The sequence below is a fragment of the Schistocerca americana genome, chromosome 2 (genome assembly GCF_021461395.2).
Source record: "Schistocerca americana isolate TAMUIC-IGC-003095 chromosome 2, iqSchAmer2.1, whole genome shotgun sequence".
Classification (NCBI taxonomy): domain Eukaryota; kingdom Metazoa; phylum Arthropoda; class Insecta; order Orthoptera; family Acrididae; genus Schistocerca; species Schistocerca americana.
In genome coordinates, this window is record NC_060120.1 from 641,336,941 (window position 1) to 641,360,895 (window position 23,955).

The 23,955-nt window shown below is 49.3% G+C and overlaps 13 non-coding genes across 13 annotated transcripts; all 13 read left to right on the forward strand.

Moving 5' to 3' along the window:
- Positions 1-12,261: 12,261 nt before the first annotated feature.
- Positions 12,262-12,343, forward strand: Trnas-gcu. Its single transcript has one exon. It is a non-coding gene; the product is annotated as a tRNA-Ser (tRNA).
- Positions 12,344-13,165: 822 nt separating this feature from the next.
- Trnas-gcu lies at positions 13,166-13,247 on the forward strand. The gene has a single exon. It is a non-coding gene; the product is annotated as a tRNA-Ser (tRNA).
- A 496-nt stretch (positions 13,248-13,743) lies between these two features.
- On the forward strand, positions 13,744-13,825 carry Trnas-gcu. The gene has a single exon. It is a non-coding gene; the product is annotated as a tRNA-Ser (tRNA).
- An 821-nt stretch (positions 13,826-14,646) lies between these two features.
- On the forward strand, positions 14,647-14,728 carry Trnas-gcu. The gene has a single exon. It is a non-coding gene; the product is annotated as a tRNA-Ser (tRNA).
- Positions 14,729-15,550: 822 nt separating this feature from the next.
- Positions 15,551-15,632, forward strand: Trnas-gcu. Its single transcript has one exon. It is a non-coding gene; the product is annotated as a tRNA-Ser (tRNA).
- Positions 15,633-16,453: 821 nt separating this feature from the next.
- On the forward strand, positions 16,454-16,535 carry Trnas-gcu. Its single transcript has one exon. It is a non-coding gene; the product is annotated as a tRNA-Ser (tRNA).
- An 822-nt stretch (positions 16,536-17,357) lies between these two features.
- On the forward strand, positions 17,358-17,439 carry Trnas-gcu. Its single transcript has one exon. It is a non-coding gene; the product is annotated as a tRNA-Ser (tRNA).
- An 822-nt stretch (positions 17,440-18,261) lies between these two features.
- Positions 18,262-18,343, forward strand: Trnas-gcu. Its single transcript has one exon. It is a non-coding gene; the product is annotated as a tRNA-Ser (tRNA).
- An 821-nt stretch (positions 18,344-19,164) lies between these two features.
- On the forward strand, positions 19,165-19,246 carry Trnas-gcu. The gene has a single exon. It is a non-coding gene; the product is annotated as a tRNA-Ser (tRNA).
- Positions 19,247-20,068: 822 nt separating this feature from the next.
- Positions 20,069-20,150, forward strand: Trnas-gcu. Its single transcript has one exon. It is a non-coding gene; the product is annotated as a tRNA-Ser (tRNA).
- Positions 20,151-20,972: 822 nt separating this feature from the next.
- Positions 20,973-21,054, forward strand: Trnas-gcu. The gene has a single exon. It is a non-coding gene; the product is annotated as a tRNA-Ser (tRNA).
- An 822-nt stretch (positions 21,055-21,876) lies between these two features.
- Trnas-gcu lies at positions 21,877-21,958 on the forward strand. Its single transcript has one exon. It is a non-coding gene; the product is annotated as a tRNA-Ser (tRNA).
- An 822-nt stretch (positions 21,959-22,780) lies between these two features.
- On the forward strand, positions 22,781-22,862 carry Trnas-gcu. Its single transcript has one exon. It is a non-coding gene; the product is annotated as a tRNA-Ser (tRNA).
- The last annotated feature ends 1,093 nt before the right edge of the window (positions 22,863-23,955 follow it).

Genomic DNA, 23,955 nt, shown 5'->3' on the forward strand with positions numbered 1-23,955 from the left:
CAAGCAGGTGGCCGTCGAGGTAAAGGTCAGGATGAGGGTGGACCGTCCGACGCCTGCAGAAGTGCATAACCCGAGTCTTGGCAGCAGAGAACTGAAAACCATGAGCCAGAGCCCATGATGCTGCCTTGCGAACGGCGACTTGCAACCTGCGTTCGGCGACTCCCGTAGTCGTGGAGCTAAATGAGATGCAGAAGTCGTCGGCATACAAAGAAGGAGACACCGACGACCCCACTGCTGCAGCCAGACCATTAATGGCCACTAGAAATAACGAGACGCTCAACACCGAGCCCTGCGGGACCCCATTTTCCTGTGTATAAGAGGAACTAGAGGTGGCACCGACTTGCACCCGGAAAGAGCGGCGCAATAAAAAGCTTTGAAGAAAAGCCGGGAGCCGACCACGAAGACCCCACCCATGCAACGTGGCGAGGATGTGATGCCTCCATGTGGTGTCATACGCCTTCCGCAGATCGAAAAATACAGCAACAAGGTGCTGACGTCGGGCAAAAGCCGTACGGACAGCAGATTCCAGCCGCACCAAATTGTCCACTGCAGACTGGCCCCGACGGAAGCCACCCTGAGATGGAGCGAGGAGACCGCGCGACTCAAGGACCCAACACAAACGCCGCCCCACCATACGTTCGAGCAATTTGCACAAAACGTTGGTGAGGGTAATGGGACGATAGCTGTCCACCACCAGTGGGTCCGCACCGGGCTTCACGATGGGGACAATAAGACCCTCTCGCCATTGCGACGGGAACACGCCCTCGCTCCAAATGCGGTTAAAGATGGTGAGGATGTGTCTCTGGCAGGCCCTGGAGAGATGCTTCAGCATCTGCGCGTGGATGCAATCCGGTCCTGGTGCAGTATCAGGGCAATCGGCGAGGGCAGCGAGGAGTTCCCTCTCGCTGAAAGGAGCATTGTAAGTTTCATAATGACGCGTGTGGAATGAGAACGGCGTCCGCTCGGCTCGCTCCTTTAGAGAGCGAAAGGCGGGGGGATAGGAAGCAGTCGCAGAGCTCTGAGCAAAGTGCGCGGCTAGCCGTTCAGCAATGGCGGCAGCGTCCGTGCAGACAGCGCCGTCCAAGGAGAGCCCAGGGACACCCACAGGGGTCTGGGAGCCATAAATCCGCCGGATCCGGGACCACACGTGCGAGGACGAGACACGGGAGCCCAGGGAGGAGACGTACCTCTCCCAGCACTCCTGCTTACGCCGTGCAATAAGTCGACGGGCGAAGGCACGGAGCCTCTTAAAGGCGATGAGGGTCTCCAGAGACGGGTGCCGCCTATGACGCTGGAGAGCCCGCCTACGGTCGCGAATAGCCTCAGCAATCTCCGGCGACCACCAGGGGACAGCCTTCCGCCGAGGGAGGCCAGAGGAACGGGGGATGGTAGCCTCGGCCGCTGAAATGATGGACGTGGTTAAAACACGGACCACCTCGTCAATGTCACCCTGTGGGGGAGACGCAATGGTTACAGCGGAAGTAAAAGCTGGCCAGTCAGCCCTGTGGAGAGCCCAGCGGGGCAAGCGCCCAGAAGAATGACACTGTGGCAGCGACAAATAGATGGGAAAATGGTCACTACCACACAGGTCCGGATGCACCCTCCAGTGGAGGGATGGGACAAGTCCAGGGCTGCAAATAGAGAGATCGATGGCCGAGAACGAGCCATGGGCCACACTGAAATGCGTGGGAGCACCGGTGTTTAAGAGGCTAAGGTCGAGCTGAGCCAACACATGCTCCACGGCCCGACCACGATCGTCGGAGACAGTCCCACCCCATAGAGGGTTGTGGGCATTGAAATCGCCCAGCAGCAAAAAAGGTGGCGGCAGTTGTGCTATCAGAGCAGCCAGGACATGCTGCGCGACAGTACCATCAGGTGGAAGGTAAATACTGCAGACGGTAATGGCCTGGGGCGTCCACACCCGAACAGCGACAGCCTCTAAAGCTGTTTGTAGAGGCACAAACTCGCTGTGAAGAGAGTTCAGGACATATATGCAGACGCCACCAGACACCCTTGCATAAGCTGCCCGGTTCTTAAAATAACCCCGATAGCCACGGAGGGCGGGGGTTCGCATTGCTGGAAACCAAGTTTCCTGCAGAGCAATGCAAAGGAAAGGATGACGGCTGATAAGGTGGCGGAGCTCAGCTAGATGGCGGAAGAAACCGCTGCAGTTCCACTGGAGGATGTTATTAGCCATGGATGGGAAAGGCGTGAAGGGACTGGGGAGGCAGATTACGCCTCCGGGGCCCCTGCTGCTACGGAGTCACCACCTGGACAACAGCCATGTACTGCATCCGAGGGACTGGCGAGATCCAGGTCCTCAGCGGACGCCAGGATCTCCACCTCATCCTCAGACGCAGAGCTTGTAGGAAGCGGTGGAGTGGGTGCCACCGCAATGTCGGTAGCCTTGGGGAGTTTCTTCTTGTGCTGCTTCTCGCGCTGTGCCTTTGGTGGCGCAGGCTGGGAGGGCGCAACTGGGTCGGTGTCAGGGACAGACGACGACCGTGTGTCCCTACGACCAGGGACCGGCGGTTGTTTAAGCCACTTGCGGCTGTCGGCCTGTGTACCGGACGGAACTTGGGAAGGGAGGTCCCCAAGGGACCCCTTCCTTACGAGAGTAGCCGAAGAAGTCTTACGCTTCTCCGGCTTGGAAGGGGGGACTGATGTCCCTGATGGTTGGGGGGGTGTTGCTCCTGAAGTAGATGGAGCAGGAGCAACAGAAGGTTTAGTGCCCCCCACCATCAAGGGGGCAGGTGTGAGACTTCGACTTTGAGAGCTGGATTGAGCGGAGGGAATGTTAGAAGGAGTGACAGTTGCGGCATAAGAAGTTGTCATGCGCACCGGATGAAGCCGATCATACTTCCGCCTCGCCTCAGTGTACGTCAGGCGGTCGAGAGTCTTTATTTCCATGATCTTCCGCTCCTTCTGCAGAATCGGACAGTCTGGCGAGCAAGGCGGATGGTGCGCACCACAGTTCACACAGATTGGAGGCGGCGCACAGGGATGATCAGGATGGGAAGGTCGACCGCAATCGCGACAGACGAGGTCGGACGCACAGCGTGAAGACATGTGTCCGAACTTCCAACACTTGAAGCACCGCATCGGGGGAGGGATATACGGCTTGACATCACAACGGTACACCATCACCTTGACCTTCTCAGGTAACGTGTCACCCTCGAAGGCCAAGATGAAGGCACCGGTGGCAACTTGACGATCCCTCGGACCCCGGTGGACGCGCCGGACGAAATGGACACCTCGGCGCTCCAAGTTGGCGCGCAGCTCGTCGTCGGACTGTAAAAGCAGATCCCTGTGAAAGATAATGCCCTGGACCATGTTCAGACTCTTATGGGGCGTGATAGTGACAGAGACATCCCCCAGCTTAGTACAAGCGAGCAAGGCCCGCGACTGGGCGGAGGATGCCGTTTTGATCAACACCGATCCGGACCGCATCTTGGACAAGCCCTCCACCTCCCCAAACTTGTCCTCTAAATGCTCTACAAAGAACTGAGGCTTCACGGATAGAAAAGATTCCCCATCAGCTCTGGTACAGACAAGATATCTGGGCGAATACGTCTCAGTGTCACGCAATGCCTGTCGTTCCTCCCATGGTGTGGCGAGGGAGGGGAACGATTTGGGGTCATAAACGTTACCTTTAAAATGGGCTCTCGAACGCTTAGAGACTGCTGACGGCTGGCCACCAGCGACAGATGATGTACCACGCTTCATTGCGGGTCATCCGCCCTGATGCCACCTACTCCGACCAAGGGCCCTCCCCACGGGCGCCACCCAGCCACAGCAAAGGCCACCTGGCAGGATGGCCATTGCCGGGAGTCCTGATGCCCCAGGGAGATGGGCTTCTACTCCTTGGCATACGTGGGGAGTGAACGGCGCAGGCATCAGTAGAGCGATCCCTGTGTTGTCAGGGGGCTACAACCAAGAGGGTACATGGCGACCCCACCACAACGGACTGGCTACCGTGCTGGATCTTAGGTGCAAAAATGGCCAAGGTCGTCGTCGCAGTTTAAAGAAACACTGCAGAGTGCAGCGTGGTAATCGCCCAAGAGATCGAAAACGAGCGGGACACCATTGCAACGACGAGAAAGACGGCTATAGGTCTAAATGCACGAAGGATACAGTGCACCATGTAAGGTGCCCTTCCCCAATTGGCTCGCTCTTCGGAATAATTTAGATAGATGGAGGTCAAACCCGAGAGGGGACCATCACATAAGGCCGAAACGTTTGAGACTCCTTTTAGTCGCCTCTTACGACAGGCAGGAAGACCGCGGGCCTATTCTTACCCCCGAACCCGCAGGGGGACATTAAACGATATACTCTTCCCAGAAGAAATTTCCTTTCCACCACAAAAAAACAATGTCATCTTGTGGCTATTCGGAAATTTTGTCAATTATGTTGTTAACAACAAAGGCAATGATAATCTACGAGAATATCGAGAATATATGGAAGACGAATACTTCAAAATATACCGGAACAAAGACCATAAAAAGAAGTTCGGAAATATGATGCAAATTTTGTTTCAGAAACAAGGCATCGGTTAATACCTAAATAATATGAAATCAACCGAACAAGATAGACTGCGAAAGTAGGGGATTGCTGTTGAGGGTGAAGTACGGTGGGGACTTCGTGTGCCCAGGGACCGATACGGTAGCCGTGAAGGCCTCAACAGAACCCCGAAAAAGCATGTTTTCCCAAGAAGTAACAGGAGTCATGCCACAGCACAAGAATAGTAAGGAAAAACTATTCTCATGCAAAAGACGTGCATCACTGAAGAAGTTTAATTTCCTATCTTACTTTTTATTTTTGCTTCTCTCTCACTTTTGTTTAAATTCTAATGGAAGAATATTTTGCGTTCTGTTAATGCAGTCAATAGTATTATAGAGAGAGTTATTTTCACCATAATCAATTCGGATTACTATTTACAATTTTCTAACATTGTCTTCAATATGCAATTCGGTTTCATAACCCATTAAAAACAACAACAACAAAAGAAGTGGTGCACTGAAGCTCGCCGAAGAAGGCAAAAAAAAATTAAAAAAAAGTTCGGAGTCGCGCGACTGCTACGGAAGTAAACAAAAAGTGGTTAAGGCGTTGGACTGCTAATCCAATATGCTCTGCACGCGTGGGTTCGAATCCCATCCTCGTCGAAGAATTTTACGTTACGCACCCATTTCGGGTCACGCCTTCTACATGCGAAACGCCACTCAGTAGTAGCAATGGAACGTGTAGGTGGCAGATAGTATCTGTAAGAAATACGAAACTAAACCGCCTACCAATTGGATGAACACAACATTCGATAGCGTACGTCTTTCGAATCAAACATCATCTCAAGATCTATAAACGAATCGAAGTTTGGCACCATGGTGGTGTTTGGGAACGGTGCGTTCTCATTCATATTTAAGTGCTTACTTCTTGCAGTCATTTTAACGTATCGAGCCTGTAATACCCCCAACTGTAGCACGCCTTTCGACAGTTTGCTTTCCGTCCGGCCGCCATACACGAAAGCAATCTGATAGGACCTGGCTCCATCGCGAACAGCAGGAGCCTCTGGTCACACAATTCGGCTACGAAGAACGTGGTTTGCTCTTCGAAAGAAACTTGAAACCAACATCAGCGATGAGGTCACCGGAGGTGACAAATAAATGTTGCGAATCGAGATAATCGCGTAGTGCCAGTAGTCGTTATACTTAATGCACAGGACATTTCTCATTTGAATTAAACAACGCTACACGACGATTCGGTGCTTATTTCTGCAGTAAGTAAGTGGGCCAACTATTTTCCTCCGATCGGATACCGACGTGGACAGATGCCATCATTAAATGATTCACGGGTGGGAGCTTGGTCAGCTGCGCTGCAGCAGGGCGTTACAGTGTTAACACCAGCCACAGTACGATGCGTTTTCGAATCGACAAACGACTTCTTTCCGTAAGGACTAGCGAGGGGCGCAGTTTCCGATGCGTCAGACGTGGTGGCCGAGTGGACATCAGTCGTGCTCAGGCACTCGGCCAGTTCACATCGCGCGGTGACGGGCGGTAGCGCAGGCCAGTGTTTATGTCGCGAGCAGTGCTGCGGTGGAGAGCTGCGCAGCGTGTGCGAGCACTGTTAACGTTTGTTTCTGTACCACTGTCGTAAGTAAGATGTCGACAATTATCAGAGCGAACAGCGTTCAGTGTGTTTTCGATCGTGCTGCCTTGTGACCGACGGCTTTCGAAATCCATGAGTGGATTTTTGAGGATCTGAAATTGCCGGAAGATATAGTCGACACGTTCCAGTAGGACTATGTGCAGTACTCGTTATTTATCATATTTATTTCGAGTGACACTTATGAGAAATTCGTTGAGGAGCATGCTGGTGTGAGACCATTTCGTCATAATGATGGCAGTATTAGCAATGTCCAAATCGTGCCTTCGGGATACGGAGTGAGGATCGTCAGGGTATTTAATGTGCCACCTGAGTGCCCTAATGACCTGATAGCACGTTCTCTGTCACTGTACGGCGTTGTTTTGTCGGTTACCAATGAAAAATGGTCGAGTGCATATCGCTACCAAGTTAACAGCGGGGTGCTAAGTGTACGTGTGGACTTAAAAAAGCATATACCTTCGTATGTTGCCATTGGCGGCTGTCGTGCACAGGTAACTTACATTGGACAACCCCCTACCTGTTCGATCTGCCATTCAACAGAACATCTGCGGATGAACTGTACACGTCGACGTCCATTTCAACTTCCACGGAAACGTCCTGCAGACGGTAGTGAAAAGCTTGTTCCTATATTGAGTGAGGTAGTCGAGGGGATGGTACCACCACCTCGGCAGCCGGAACGTGTTAGCGAGGCGGAGATGCCAGTTCAGGTGGAATGCAGTGCCCAAGACATTTGCGGTAGGACGGACGTCGATCCGGCACCGTCATCCTCACCGGGGCAGTTACCGCTGGATAACAACGATGCGCCAGCCACCTCTGAAACTAAGCCGTGTGAGATACAGGAGCGGGTGCAGATCAGTTTGCCTGAACCGCCCCTATCGATAGAGACTGCAGCAGAAACGAAGTAAGGCCACCGAAGGAGAAGCAAAGGGTATAGTAGCAAAGAGGAAAAATCGGATGATTTGAGACCCGTACACATGTCAGAAAGTGGCAGCGAGACTGAACCTCAATCTTCTTGCTCCGTGCGCTGCGAGGACACCGCGAGGCAAGAACGCATTCGTGAACAGACCAAACACCTGGAGGCACTACTGAGCGCTGAGAGGGAACGGAGCACCGTAACGGCTAAGAGGAAGAGCGAACAGAGTAGCGAACAGCTGCAGCAGCGCTCCCGCAGGAACTCGATGACGTCAGTCGCAGCCCCGCGTGGTGGTCAGGCGGATGCGACCACGTTGACAGACTCAGCCGGCGGTGGCGGGCAGGGCGGCGCGCGCACCGCGAAGCACCCCGACAGCAATGAGCCGTGGTGGCAGCAGGACGAGGAGATGCAGCAGTAGCTGCTCTCGCGCATGACCATCGCGCTGCGACATTTCCACTCTCTGAGTACTCCAGATGTTCCCAACGAGTTTGATTCAAAGACGTCGAGAAGGACGATCCAACACAGAGCTCATTGTCCTCTGAACCATCATGTGCGATAGCCAAACCTACAACGTTACCACACTTAGCGTCAATAGAATTCAAAGTGCGGTGAAACTCCGTTCGCTAACTGATTTCTTGTATGGTACCAGCGTTGACATTGCCCTCCTACAGGAGGTAGGCACAGTCTTAGAAGTGCCCGGTTACGTTCTCATTGATAACATCAACCTCCAGGATGCTGTAGGCACTGCCATACTTCTGCGTGACGATATACCATTTACGGATGTGCAGCGGCTGCCTAGTGGTCGTGGCATTTCTCTTCGAGTGAATGGTGTGCAGATTGTTAACGTGTACGCTCCCTCAGGTAGCACTCATAAGAGAGATCGCTCAACATTTTATAAAAACGAGGTTCCCATTCTTCTTAGCGCTTATCGTGCACATCTCATCCTCGGTGGTGACTTCAATTGTGTGCTTAACGACAGAGACCAAACTCCTCACACGAACAGATGTATCGAACTTGAACATTTAATTCATGGCATGCGTCTTCACGATACATGGCAACAACTGCACGGTGAGCGGGTAGCGTACACCTTCGTAACTAGTCATTCTGCCAGTCGGTTGGATAGGATCTATGTGTCCGAGGCCCTCCAGCGGCACGCTGTGAACTGTGACATAGCTCCTGTCAACATCTCCGACCATTGTGCGTATCAGTGTTACCTTAACCTACACCGCCAGCAAATATACCGCGGGAAAGGCTACTGGAAATTGAATGTCAGCCTTCTGCAGGATGCCCAACTTGAAGAGGAGGTGAACATGACGTGGCAACAGCTCCAGCGGCAACGACGTCGTTACGATAGCGCTCTCCAGTGGTGGACTCAGTGTGCTAAGCCTAAATTACGCCTCACCCTCATGAGTTACGCCCGACAAAAAAGCTTTTGGCAGAAACAGACTATTGAGTTTTATTATCGCTGTTTGAGAGAACTGTACAGTCGCGCTAACAATCCTTCTGGCGATATCGACATAAAGATCAAACGATATAAAGCGAAAATCACGGCGATACAACGCCAACGAATGCAAGGCATCATCGTGCGAGCCCACCCAAAGGACGTTGCCGCCGAAGAACGGGCCTCTCTGTACCACATCCTGAGAACGACGAAACGGTGTAAAGCCATGTTGATTGAAGCCGTTGTTGATGACGCTGAGAATGCCATCACGAAGCAACGTGACATCATCTCGCACGTCTACGACTATTATAGTCAACTTTACAAGAAGCAAGCCGTTGATGAACACTCGTGCGACGATTTTCTTAGGACCTTGCGCTGTCGCTTGTCGCAACAGGATACTGCAAATCTGGAATCTCTTTTCACAGAGGACGAAATCCGACTGGCGGTCCACAGTGCAAAGAAAGGGAAGTCACCAGGACCCGACGGTCTCAGCGCTGAGTTTTACCAGCGTTACTGGAACCTCCTCGGTCCTACACTCCTCGAGATAGCGAATGAACTCTGGCACCTGGAAGCTATACCCAAGGCATTTACGGAAGGTATCATCCTGCCCTTACCGAAAAAAGGGAACAGCAGGAAGGTCGAAAACATGCGACCCATCACACTCCTGAATGCCGATTTCAAAATCATCACCAGATCGATTAAGCTAAGGATGCAAACCGTTATGTACAAGGTTTTGGGCAGTTACCAGTACAGTGCAGTGCAAGGCCGAAGTGCAATCTCAGCAGCCTGCGATTTGAGGGACATCATCTGTTCGTATGCTGAAACCAAAGGACAGGGCGCTCTGATCTTTCTAGATTTTGAGAAGGCTTATGACCGTGTACGTCATGACTTCCTCTTTAAAAGCATGAAGAAACTAGGTTTTGGACTTCATCTCATAGAATTAATTCGCAAACTTACTACAAACGCCTCTTCACGGATTCTCATTGATGGCCATTTTACAAAAGAAGTTTCCATTGAGCAATCCGTCCGCCAAGGATGTCCTCTGTCAATGATTTTGTACGCCATTGCAGTGGAGCCGCTACTGAACAACTTGGCGCATAGCGGGATCGGACTTAGCGTCCAGTCTGTCACTATCCCATGCATTGCGTATGCTGACGATGTATGCGTAACTGTGTCATCATCGCAACAACTTCTGTCAGCGGAAACTCTTTTACAAAAATTCACGTTTCTTTCAGGAGCAATACTCAATAGAACTAAAACCACAGCTTTGCAGATCGGTGGCGGTATCGGAGACATATCCCATGTTACCTGGTGCAAGGTCAAGGATTCTCACACAACCCTCGGTGTTACTTTTGCGGCCAAACCAGACAAATTCCTGACGAAGAACTGGTCACACATGCTTAATAAATTACGTGCTGCTTTGATACTTCACTCCGACCGTGACTTGAACATACTACAGAAAGTTAAGACCATCGAGATCGCCATTACGAGCAAGATGACTTATTTGGCGCAAATTCTTCCAATCTCCGACCATCTAGCCAAGAGTATACAACAAGCGTTATGTTGGTTTCTTTTTAGGGGGCACATTTTCAAAGTTCAATTCGATACCTTAACCTTACCTTCGTTCAAAGGTGGCCTTAACCTCATTAAAGTACACAAAAAATGTGTCACCCTGCTCCTAAATCGCATCAGGAAGGAGTTCCGTACCCGGAGGACCAGTATCATCACAAACCTCATTCAGCGGTGGAAGCCTCATAGCCTTGACCCACCCGTTAATATCGCCGGCATTCCACTTTCTTACCGACATGTGCGACTGTACTACATGGAAATGAGCTACATTCGACACAACATCGTCGATAACGGAAGCCTGACGAACAGGAAGCTTTATGGCCTTCTCACGACAACAAACCACAGGAATCGTCTCGAAGAAAAACATCCACATACACATTGGAGTATAGTATGGCGGAATGTGCACAGCGACGTGTTACCGTCACGCGTCATAGCCGACTGGTATCTAACAGTCAACGATAAAGTAGCAACGAATGAAAAGCTACATAAAATTGGCCTTCATCCAACGCCCAACTGTGACGCATGCGGAAGGGTCGATACGCTTCTTCATAGGTTCACGTGCGGACATGCAGAAGAAATTACTACATTTCTTCGTCAACGATTGTCGGTGATAGACCGTACGACGCGCCGTGGTGTAGATCTTTTAGAGATCATTCAGCCACAAAAACTGAGATATCCACGAGCAAAAAACAACGCTGCAACGTGGATCATGGGCCACACAGCATCGTTTATTATGCAGAATAGGCATGCTACTTTCCTCGACTATTATTCTTCCATAGAAATTGAACACTTTAAAATGAGACAACACTGTGACTACAGGAGGATATTTGGAAATATGCTGAACATCATAATTAACGGTTAAATGCTTCAAATACAATCTTTCGGATCGCAGAGGTTGCCAGTGACCTGTATGTATGACTCCCATTTGCTTCCTGGGACTTTAGCACTTGCCGCAATTTTACGATACTATTCAGATGCTCACCAATGCAGAAGGCATTTTTTCTTTCCCATTTTCGCTTTCACATTTCCCTTCTCTCGCAGAGCGAGCGGAGCAACCTTCCTTCAATTATGAAGTGATAGTCTTTTGTGCACCATAACAATTTCTGTTTACTACTAGATCAAAAAAAAAAAGAAAAAAAAAAAAAAGAAAAAGACCTCAAGAAGACATTTCATTTCTTATATTGCGCTACGGCAGCCTAGCAATGATATACACTTTGTTCATTCTTTCTTGTTACGAATTGGCGCAAATGTTAAAAAAAATAAAAAAAAAAAAATAAAATAAAAAAAAAAAAGTGGTTAAGGCGTTGGACTGCTAATCCAATGTGCTCTACACGCGTGGGTTCGAATCCCATCCTCGTCGAAGAATTTTACGTCAAGCACCCATTTCGGATCACACCTTCTACATGCGAAACGCCACTCAGTAGTAGCAACGGAACGTGTATGTGGCAGATAGCATCTGTAAGAAATACGAAACTAAACCGCCTACCAATTGGAAGGACACAACATTCGATAGCGTACGTCTTTCGGATCAAACACCATCTCAAGATCTAAAAACGAATCGAAGTTTGGCACCATGGTGGTGTTTGGGAACGGTGCGTTCTCATTCATATTTAAGTGCTTACTTCTTGCAGTCATTTTAACGTATCGAGCCTATAATACCCCCAACTGTAGCACAACTGTCGACTTTCGACAGTTCGCTTTCCGTCCGGCCACCATACACGGAAGCGATCTGATAGGGCCTGGCTCCATCGCCAACAGCAGGAGCCTCTGGTCTCACAATTCGGCTACGAAGAACGTGGTTTGCTCTTCGAAAGAAACTTGAAAGCAACATCAGCGATGAGGTCATCGAAAGTGACAAATAATTGTTGCGAATCGAGATAATCGCGTAGTTCCACTAGTCGTTATACCTAGTGCACAGGACATTTCTCATTTGCATTAGACAACGCTACACGACGATTCGGTGCTTATTTCTGCAGTAAGTAAGTGGGCAGACTACTTTCCTCCGATGGGATACCGACGTGGACAGATGCCATCATTAAATGATTCATGAGTGGGAGCTTGGTCAGCTGCACTGCAGCAGGGCATTACAGCGTTAACACCAGCCACAGTACGAAGCGTTTTCGAATCGACAAACGACTTCTTTCCGTAAGGACTAGCGAGGGACGCAGTTTCCGATGAGTCAGACGAGGTGGCCGAGTGGTTAAGGCGTTGGACTGCTAATCCAATGTGCTCTGCACGCGTGGGTTCGAATCCCATCGTCGTCGAAGAATTTTACGTTAAGCACCCATTTCGGATCACACCTTCTACATGCGAAACGCCACTCAGTAGTAGCAACCGAACGTGTATGTGGCAGATAGCATCTGTAAGAAATACGAAACTAAACCGCCTACCAATTGGAAGGACACAACATTCGATAGCGTACGTCTTTCGAATCAAACACCATCTCAAGATCTAAAAACGAATCGAAGTTTGGCACCATGGTGGTGTTTGGGAACGGTGCGTTCTCATTCATATTTAAGTGCTTACTTCTTGCAGTCATTTTAACGTATCGAGCCTATAATACCCCCAACTGTAGCACAACTGTCGACTTTCGACAGTTTGCTTTCCGTCCGGCCACCATACACGGAAGCGATCTGATAGGGCCTGGCTCCATCGCCAACAGCAGGAGCCTCTGGTCTCACAATTCGGCTACGAAGAACGTGGTTTGCTCTTCGAAAGAAACTTGAAAGCAACATCAGCGATGAGGTCATCGAAGGTGACAAATAATTGTTGCGAATCGAGATAATCGCGTAGTTCCACTAGTCGTTATACCTAGTGCACAGGACATTTCTCATTTGCATTAGACTACGCTACACGACGATTCGGTGCTTATTTCTGCAGTAAGTAAGTGGGCCGACTACTTTCCTCCGATGGGATACCGACGTGGACAGATGCCATCATTAAATGATTCATGAGTGGGAGCTTGGTCAGCTGCACTGCAGCAGGGCATTACAGCGTTAACACCAGCCACAGTACGATGCGTTTTCGAATCGACAAACGACTTCTTTCCGTAAGGACTAGCGAGGGACGCAGTTTCCGATGAGTCAGACGAGGTGGCCGAGTGGTTAAGGCGTTGGACTGCTAATCCAATGTGCTCTACACGCGTGGGTTCGAATCCCATCCTCGTCGAAAATTTTTTTGCTTTCCGTCCGGCCGCCATACACGGAAGCGATCTGATAGGGCCTGGCTCCATCGCCAACAGCAGGAGCCTCTGGTCTCACAATTCGGCTACGAAGAACGTGGTTTGCTCTTCGAAAGAAACTTGAAAGCAACATCAGCGATGAGGTCATCGAAGGTGACAAATAATTGTTGCGAACGAGATAATCGCGTAGTTCCACTAGTCGTTATACCTAATGCACAGGACATTTCTCATTTGCATTAGACAACGCTACACGACGATTCGGTGCTTATTTCTGCAGTAAGTAAGTGGGCCGACTACTTTCCTCCGAAGGGGTACCGACGTGGACAGATGCCATCATTAAATGATTCATGAGTGGGAGCTTGGTCAGCTGCACTGCAGCAGGGCATTACAGCGTTAACACCAGCCACAGTACGATGCGTTTTCGAATCGACAAACGACTTCTTTCCGTAAGGACTAGCGAGGGACGCAGTTTCCGATGCGTCAGACGAGGTGGCCGAGTGGTTAAGGCGTTGGACTGCTAATCCAATGTGCTCTGCACGCGTGGGTTCGAATCCCATCCTCGTCGAAGAATTTTACGTTAAGCACCCATTTCGGATCACACCTTCTACATGCGAAACGCCACTCAGTAGTAGCAACGGAACGTGTATGTGGCAGATAGCATCTGTAAGAAATACGAAACTAAACCGCCTACCAATTGGAAGGACACAACATTCGATAGCGTACGTCTTTCGAATCAAACACCATCTCAAGATCTAAAAACGAATCGAAGTTTGGCACCATGGTGGTGTTTGGGAACGGTGCGTTCTCATTCATATTTAAGTGCTTACTTCTTGCAGTCATTTTAACGTATCGAGCCTATAATACCCCCAACTGTAGCACATCTGTCGCCTTTCGACAGTTTGCTTTCCGTCCGGCCGCCATACACGGAAGCGATCTGATAGGGCCTGGCTCCATCGCCAACAGCAGGAGCCTCTGGTCTCACAATTCGGCTATGAAGAACGTGGTTTGCTCTTCGAAAGAAACTTGAAAGCAACATCAGCGATGAGGTCATCGAAGGTGACAAATAATTGTTGCGAACGAGATAATCGCGTAGTTCCACTAGTCGTTATACCTAGTGCACAGGACATTTCTCATTTGCATTAGACAACGCTACACGACGATTCGGTGCTTATTTCTGCAGTAAGTAAGTGGGCCGACTACTTTCCTCCGATGGGATACCGACGTGGACAGATGCCATCATTAAATGATTCATGAGTGGGAGCTTGGTCAGCTGCACTGCAGCAGGGCATTACAGCGTTAACACCAGCCACAGTACGATGCGTTTTCGAATCGACAAACGACTTCTTTCCGTAAGGACTAGCGAGTGACGCAGTTTCCGATGAGTCAGACGAGGTGGCCGAGTGGTTAAGGCGTTGGACTGCTAATCCAATGTGCTCTGCAGGCGTGGGTTCAAATCCCATCCTCGTCGAAGAATTTTACGTTAAGCACCCATTTCGGATCACACCTTCTACATGCGAAACGCCACTCAGTAGTAGCAACGGAACGTGTATGTGGCAGATAGCATCTGTAAGAAATACGAAACTAAACCGCCTACCAATTGGAAGGACACAACATTCGATAGCGTACGTCTTTCGAATCGAACACCATCTCAAGATCTAAAAACGAATCGAAGTTTGGCACCATGGTGGTGTTTGGGAACGGTGCGGTCTCATTCATATTTAAGTGCTTACTTCTTGCAGTCATTTTAACGTATCGAGCCTATAATACCCCCAACTGTAGCACAACTGTCGCCTTTCGACAGTTTGCTTTCCGTCCGGCCGCCATACACGGAAGCGATCTGATAGGGCCTGGCTCCATCTCCAACAGCAGGAGCCCCTGGTCTCACAATTCGGCTACGAAGAACGTGGTTTGCTCTTCGAAAGAAACTTGAAAGCAACATCAGCGATGAGGTCATCGAAGGTGACAGATAATTGTTGCGAATCGAGATAATCGCGTAGTTCCACTAGTCGTTATACCTAATGCACAGGACATTTCTCATTTGCATTAGACAACGCTACACGACGATTCGGTGCTTATTTCTGCAGTAAGTAAGTGGGCCGACTACTTTCCTCCGATGGGATACCGACGTGGACAGATGGCATCATTAAATGATTCATGAGTGGGAGCTTGGTCAGCTGCACTGCAGCAGGGCATTACAGCGTTAACACCAGCCACAGTACGATGCGTTTTCGAATCGACAAACGACTTCTTTCCGTAAGGACTAGCGAGGGACGCAGTTTCCGATGCGTCAGACGAGGTGGCCGAGTGGTTAAGGCGTTGGACTGCTAACCCAATGTGCTCTGCACGCGTGGGTTCGAATCCCATCCTCGTCGAAGAATTTTACGTTAAGCACCCATTTCGGATCACACCTTCTACATGCGAAACGCCACTCAGTAGTAGCAACGGAACGTGTATGTGGCAGATAGCATCTGTAAGAAATACGAAACTAAACCGCCTACCAATTGGAAGGACACAACATTCGATAGCGTACGTCTTTCGAATCAAACACCATCTCAAGATCTAAAAACGAATCGAAGTTTGGCACCATGGTGGTGTTTGGGAACGGTGCGTTCTCATTCATATTTAAGTGCTTACTTCTTGCAGTCATTTTAACGTATCGAGCCTATAATACCCCCAACTGTAGCACATCTGTTGCCTTTCGACAGTTTGCTTTCCGTCCGGCCGCCATACACGGAAGCGATCTGATAGGGCCTGGCTCCATCGCCAACAGCAGGAGCCTCTGGTCTCACAATTCGGCTATGAAGAACGTGGTTTGCTCTTCGAAAGAAACTTGAAAGCAACATCAGCGATGAGATCATCGAAGGTGACAAATAATTGTTGCGAACGAGATAATCGCGTAGTTCCACTAGTCGTTATACCTAATGCACAGGACATTTCTCATTTGCATTAGACAACGCTACACGACGATTCGGTGCTTATTTCTGCAGTAAGTAAGTGGGCCGACTACTTTCCTCCGAAGGGGTACCGACGTGGACAGATGCCATCATTAAATGATTCATGAGTGGGAGCTTGGTCAGCTGCACTGCAGCAGGGCATTACAGCGTTAACACCAGCCACAGTACGATGCGTTTTCGAATCGACAAACGACTTCTTTCCGTAAGGACTAGCGAGGGACGCAGTTTCCGATGCGTCAGACGAGGTGGCCGAGTGGTTAAGGCGTTGGACTGCTAATCCAATGTGCTCTGAACGCGTGGGTTCGAATCCCATCCTCGTCGAAGAATTTTACGTTAAGCACCCATTTCGGATCACACCTTCTACATGCGAAACGCCACTCAGTAGTAACAACGGAATGTGTATGTGGCACATAGCATCTGTAAGAAATACGAAACTAAACCGCCTACCAATTGGAAGGACACAACATTCGATAGCGTACGTCTTTCGAATCGAACACCATCTCAAGATCTAAAAACGAATCGAAGTTTGGCACCATGGTGGTGTTTGGGAACGGTGCGGTCTCATTCATATTTAAGTGCTTACTTCTTGCAGTCATTTTAACGTATCGAGCCTATAATACCCCCAACTGTAGCACAACTGTCGCCTTTCGACAGTTTGCTTTCCGTCCGGCCGCCATACACGGAAGCGATCTGATAGGGCCTGGCTCCATCTCCAACAGCAGGAGCCCCTGGTCTCACAATTCGGCTACGAAGAACGTGGTTTGCTCTTCGAAAGAAACTTGAAAGCAACATCAGCGATGAGGTCATCGAAGGTGACAGATAATTGTTGCGAATCGAGATAATCGCGTAGTTCCACTAGTCGTTATACCTAATGCACAGGACATTTCTCATTTGCATTAGACAACGCTACACGACGATTCGGTGCTTATTTCTGCAGTAAGTAAGTGGGCCGACTACTTTCCTCCGATGGGATACCGACGTGGACAGATGCCATCATTAAATGATTCATGAGTGGGAGCTTGGTCAGCTGCACTGCAGCAGGGCATTACAGCGTTAACACCAGCCACAGTACGATGCGTTTTCGAATCGACAAACGACTTCTTTCCGTAAGGACTAGCGAGGGACGCAGTTTCCGATGAGTCAGACGAGGTGGCCGAGTGGTTAAGGCGTTGGACTGCTAATCCAATGTGCTCTGCAGGCGTGGGTTCAAATCCCATCCTCGTCGAAGAATTTTACGTTAAGCACCCATTTCGGATCACACCTTCTACATGCGAAACGCCACTCAGTAGTAGCAACGGAACGTGTATGTGGCAGATAGCATCTGTAAGAAATACGAAACTAAACCGCCTACCAATTGGAAGGACACAACATTCGATAGCGTACGTCTTTCGAATCAAACACCATCTCAAGATCTAAAAACGAATCGAAGTTTGGCACCATGGTGGTGTTTGGGAACGGTGCGGTCTCATTCATATTTAAGTGCTTACTTCTTGCAGTCATTTTAACGTATCGAGCCTATAATACCCCCAACTGTAGCACAACTGTCACCTTTCGACAGTTTGCTTTCCGTCCGGCCGCCATAGACGGAAGCGATCTGATAGGGCCTGGCTCCATCGCCAACAGCAGGAGCCTCTGGTCTCACAATTCGGCTACGAAGAACGTGGTTTGCTCTTCGAAAGAAACTTGAAAGCAACATCAGCGATGAGGTCATCGAAGGTGACAAATAATTGTTGCGCATCGAGATAATCGCGTAGTTCCACTAGTCGTTATACCTAATGCACAGGACATTTCTCATTTGCATTAGACAACGCTACACGACGATTCGGTGCTTATTTCTGCAGTAAGTAAGTGGGCCGACTACTTTCCTCCGATGGGATACCGACGTGGACAGATGCCATCATTAAATGATTCATGAGTGGGAGCTTGGTCAGCTGCACTGCAGCAAGGCATTACAGCGTTAACACCAGCCACAGTACGATGCGTTTTCGAATCGACAAACGACTTCTTTCCGTAAGGACTAGCGAGGGACGCAGTTTCCGATGCGTCAGACGAGGTGGCCGAGTGGTTAAGGCGTTGGACTGCTAATCCAATGTGCTCTGCACGCGTGGGTTCGAATCCCATCCTCGTCGAAGAATTTTACGTTAAGCACCCATTTCGGATCACACCTTCTACATGCGAAACGCCACTCAGTAGTAGCAACGGAACGTGTATGTGGCAGATAGCATCTGTAAGAAATACGAAACTAAACCGCCTACCAATTGGAAGGACACAACATTCGATAGCGTACGTCTTTCGAATCAAACACCATCTCAAGATCTAAAAACGAATCGAAGTTTGGCACCATGGTGGTGTTTGGGAACGGTGCGTTCTCATTCATATTTAAGTGCTTACTTCTTGCAGTCATTTTAACGTATCGAGCCTATAATACCCCCAACTGTAGCACATCTGTCGCCTTTCGACAGTTTGCTTTCCGTCCGGCCGCCATACACGGAAGCGATCTGATAGGGCCTGGCTCCATCGCCAACAGCAGGAGCCTCTGGTCTCACAATTCGGCTAGGAAGAACGTGGTTTGCTCTTCGAAAGAAACTTGAAAGCAACATCAGCGATGAGATCATCGAAGGTGACAAATAATTGTTGCGAACGAGATAATCGCGTAGTTCCACTAGTCGTTATACCTAATGCACAGGACATTTCTCATTTGCATTAGACAACGCTACACGACGATTCGGTGCTTATTTCTGCAGTAAGTAAGTGGGCCGACTACTTTCCTCCGAAGGGGTACCGACGTGGACAGATGCCATCATTAAATGATTCATGAGTGGGAGCTTGGTCAGCTGCACTGCAGCAGGGCATTACAGCGTTAACACCAGCCACAGTACGATGCGTTTTCGAATCGACAAACGACTTCTTTCCGTAAGGACTAGCGAGGGACGCAGTTTCCGATGCGTCAGACGAGGTGGCCGAGTGGTTAAGGCGTTGGACTGCTAATCCAATGTGCTCTGAACGCGTGGGTTCGAATCCCATCCTCGTCGAAGAATTTTGCGTTAAGCACCCATTTCGGATCACACCTTCTACATGCGAAACGCCACTCAGTAGTAACAACGGAATGTGTATGTGGCACATAGCATCTGTAAGAAATACGAAACTAAACCGCCTACCAATTGGAAGGACACAACATTCGATAGCGTACGTCTTTCGAATCAAACACCATCTCAAGATCTAAAAACGAATCGAAGTTTGGCACCATGGTGGTGTTTGGGAACGGTGCGTTCTCATTCATATTTAAGTGCTTACTTCTTGCAGTCATTTTAACGTATCGAGCCTATAATACCCCCAACTGTAGCACAACTGTCGCCTTTCGACAGTTTGCTTTCCGTCCGGCCGCCATACCCGGAAGCGATCTGATAGGGCCTGGCTCCATCGCCAACAGCAGGAGCCTCTGGTCTCACAATTCGGCTACGAAGAACGTGGTTTGCTCTTCGAAAGAAACTTGAAAGCAACATCAGCGATGAGGTCATCGAAGGTGACAAATAATTGTTGCGCATCGAGATAATCGCGTAGTTCCACTAGTCGTTATACCTAATGCACAGGACATTTCTCATTTGCATTAGACAACGCTACACGACGATTCGGTGCTTATTTCTGCAGTAAGTAAGTGGGCCGACTACTTTCCTCCGATGGGATACCGACGTGGACAGATGCCATCATTAAATGATTCATGAGTGGGAGCTTGGTCAGCTGCATTGCAGCAGGGCATTACAGCGTTAACACCAGCCACAGTACGATGCGTTTTCGAATCGACAAACGACTTCTTTCCGTAAGGACTAGCGAGGGACGCAGTTTCCGATGAGTCAGACGAGGTGGCCGAGTGGTTAAGGCGTTGGACTGCTATTCCAATGTGCTCTGCACGCGTGGGTTCGAATCCCATCCTCGTCGAAGAATTTTATGTTAAGCACCCATTTCGGATCACACCTTCTATATGCGAAACGCCACTCAGTAGTAGCAACGGAACGTGTATGTGGCAGATAGCATCTGTAAGAAATACGAAACTAAACCGCCTACCAATTGGAAGGACACAACATTCGATAGCGTACGTCTTTCGAATCGAACACCATCTCAAGATCTAAAAACGAATCGAAGTTTGGCACCATGGTGGTGTTTGGGAACGGTGCGGTCTCATTCATATTTAAGTGCTTACTTCTTGCAGTCATTTTAACGTATCGAGCCTATAATACCCCCAACTGTAGCACAACTGTCGCCTTTCGACAGTTTGCTTTCCGTCCGGCCGCCATACACGGAAGCGATCTGATAGGGCCTGGCTCCATCTCCAACAGCAGGAGCCCCTGGTCTCACAATTCGGCTACGAAGAACGTGGTTTGCTCTTCGAAAGAAACTTGAAAGCAACATCAGCGATGAGGTCATCGAAGGTGACAGATAATTGTTGCGAATCGAGATAATCGCGTAGTTCCACTAGTCGTTATACCTAATGCACAGGACATTTCTCATTTGCATTAGACAACGCTACACGACGATTCGGTGCTTATTTCTGCAGTAAGTAAGTGGGCCGACTACTTTCCTCCGATGGGATACCGACGTGGACAGATGCCATCATTAAATGATTCATGAGTGGGAGCTTGGTCAGCTGCACTGCAGCAGGGCATTACAGCGTTAACACCAGCCACAGTACGATGCGTTTTCGAATCGACAAACGACTTCTTTCCGTAAGGACTAGCGAGGGACGCAGTTTCCGATGAGTCAGACGAGGTGGCCGAGTGGTTAAGGCGTTGGACTGCTAATCCAATGTGCTCTGCAGGCGTGGGTTCAAATCCCATCCTCGTCGAAGAATTTTACGTTAAGCACCCATTTCGGATCACACCTTCTACATGCGAAACGCCACTCAGTAGTAGCAACGGAACGTGTATGTGGCAGATAGCATCTGTAAGAAATACGAAACTAAACCGCCTACCAATTGGAAGGACACAACATTCGATAGCGTACGTCTTTCGAATCAAACACCATCTCAAGATCTAAAAACGAATCGAAGTTTGGCACCATGGTGGTGTTTGGGAACGGTGCGGTCTCATTCATATTTAAGTGCTTACTTCTTGCAGTCATTTTAACGTATCGAGCCTATAATACCCCCAACTGTAGCACAACTGTCACCTTTCGACAGTTTGCTTTCCGTCCGGCCGCCATAGACGGAAGCGATCTGATAGGGCCTGGCTCCATCGCCAACAGCAGGAGCCTCTGGTCTCACAATTCGGCTACGAAGAACGTGGTTTGCTCTTCGAAAGAAACTTGAAAGCAACATCAGCGATGAGGTCATCGAAGGTGACAAATAATTGTTGCGCATCGAGATAATCGCGTAGTTCCACTAGTCGTTATACCTAATGCACAGGACATTTCTCATTTGCATTAGACAACGCTACACGACGATTCGGTGCTTATTTCTGCAGTAAGTAAGTGGGCCGACTACTTTCCTCCGATGGGATACCGACGTGGACAGATGCCATCATTAAATGATTCATGAGTGGGAGCTTGGTCAGCTGCATTGCAGCAGGGCATTACAGCGTTAACACCAGCCACAGTACGATGCGTTTTCGAATCGACAAACGACTTCTTTCCGTAAGGACTAGCGAGGGACGCAGTTTCCGATGAGTCAGACGAGGTGGCCGAGTGGTTAAGGCGTTGGACTGCTAATCCAATGTGCTCTGCACGCGTGGGTTCGAATCCCATCCTCGTCGAAGAATTTTACGTTAAGCACCCATTTCGGATCACACCTTCTACATGCGAAACGCCACTCAGTAGCAGCAACGGAACGTGTATGTGGCAGATAGCATCTGTAAGAAATACGAAACTAAACCGCCTACCAATTGGAAGGACACAACATTCGATAGCGTACGTCTTTCGAATCAAACACCATCTCAAGATCTAAAAACGAATCGAAGTTTGGCACCATGGTGGTGTTTGGGAACGGTGCGTTCTCATTCATATTTAAGTGCTTACTTCTTGCAGTCATTTTAACGTATCGAGCCTATAATACCCCCAACTGTAGCACAACTGTCGCCTTTCGACAGTTTGCTTTCCGTCCGGCCGCCATAGACGGAAGCGATCTGATAGGGCCTGGCTCCATCGCCAACAGCAGGAGCCTCTGGTCTCACAATTCGGCTATGAAGAACGTGGTTTGCTCTTCGAAAGAAACTTGAAAGGAACATCAGCGATGAGGTCATCGAAGGTGACAAATAATTGTTGCGAATCGAGATAATCGCGTAGTTCCACTAGTCGTTATACCTAATGCACAGGACATTTCTCATTTGCATTAGACAACGCTACACGACGATTCGGTGCTTATTTCTGCAGTAAGTAAGTGGGCCGACTACTTTCCTCCGAAGGGGTACCGACGTGGACAGATGCCATCATTAAATGATTCATGAGTGGGAGCTTGGTCAGCTGCACTGCAGCAGGGCATTACAGCGTTAACACCAGCCACAGTACGATGCGTTTTCGAATCGACAAACGACTTCTTTCCGTAAGGACTAGCGAGGGACGCAGTTTCCGATGAGTCAGACGAGGTGGCCGAGTGGTTAAGGCGTTGGACTGCTAATCCAATGTGCTCTGCACGCGTGGGTTCGAATCCCATCCTCGTCGAAGAATTTTACGTTAAGCACCCATTTCGGATCACACCTTCTACATGCGAAACGCCACTCAGTAGTAGCAACGGAACGTGTATGTGGCACATAGCATCTGTAAGAAATACGAAACTAAACCGCCTACCAATTGGAAGGACACAACATTCGATAGCGTACGTCTTTCGAATCAAACACCATCTCAAGATCTAAAAACGAATCGAAGTTTGGCACCATGGTGGTGTTTGGGAACGGTGCGGTCTCATTCATATTTAAGTGCTTACTTCTTGCAGTCATTTTAACGTATCGAGCCTATAATACCCCCAACTGTAGCACAACTGTCACCTTTCGACAGTTTGCTTTCCGTCCGGCCGCCATACACGGAAGCGATCTGATAGGGCCTGGCTCCATCGCCAACAGCAGGAGCCTCTGGTCTCACAATTCGGCTATGAAGAACGTGGTTTGCTCTTCGAAAGAAACTTGAAAGCAACATCAGCGATGAGGTCATCGAAGGTGACAAATAATTGTTGCGAACGAGATAATCGCGTAGTTCCACTAGTCGTTATACCTAGTGCACAGGACATTTCTCATTTGCATTAGACAACGCTACACGACGATTCGGTGCTTATTTCTGCAGTAAGTAAGTGGGCCGACTACTTTCCTCCGATGGGATACCGACGTGGACAGATGCCATCATTAAATGATTCATGAGTGGGAGCTTGGTCAGCTGCATTGCAGCAGGGCATTACAGCGTTAACACCAGCCACAGTACGATGCGTTTTCGAATCGACAAACGACTTCTTTCCGTAAGGACTAGCGAGGGACGCAGTTTCCGATGAGTCAGACGAGGTGGCCGAGTGGTTAGTCGAGGCGCGGCCGTCGTGCCAGTCGGACGTGCCTGGAGCGTTGTTTACGTGCTCAGCTGCGGCTTGCGGTGCGGCACGTGGTGAGTCGAGGGCCGTTGCGGCGCGCATTACATCTTGTTGTTAACGACTAGAACCTAACATGGATCACCCAGAGCGCAAAGATACTTTGAAGTTTATGTTTGATGGCAGTTTCTCTCGACCGAAGTATTACGAAGTCGAACGATTTCTTGATGAAGACGTAAAATTACC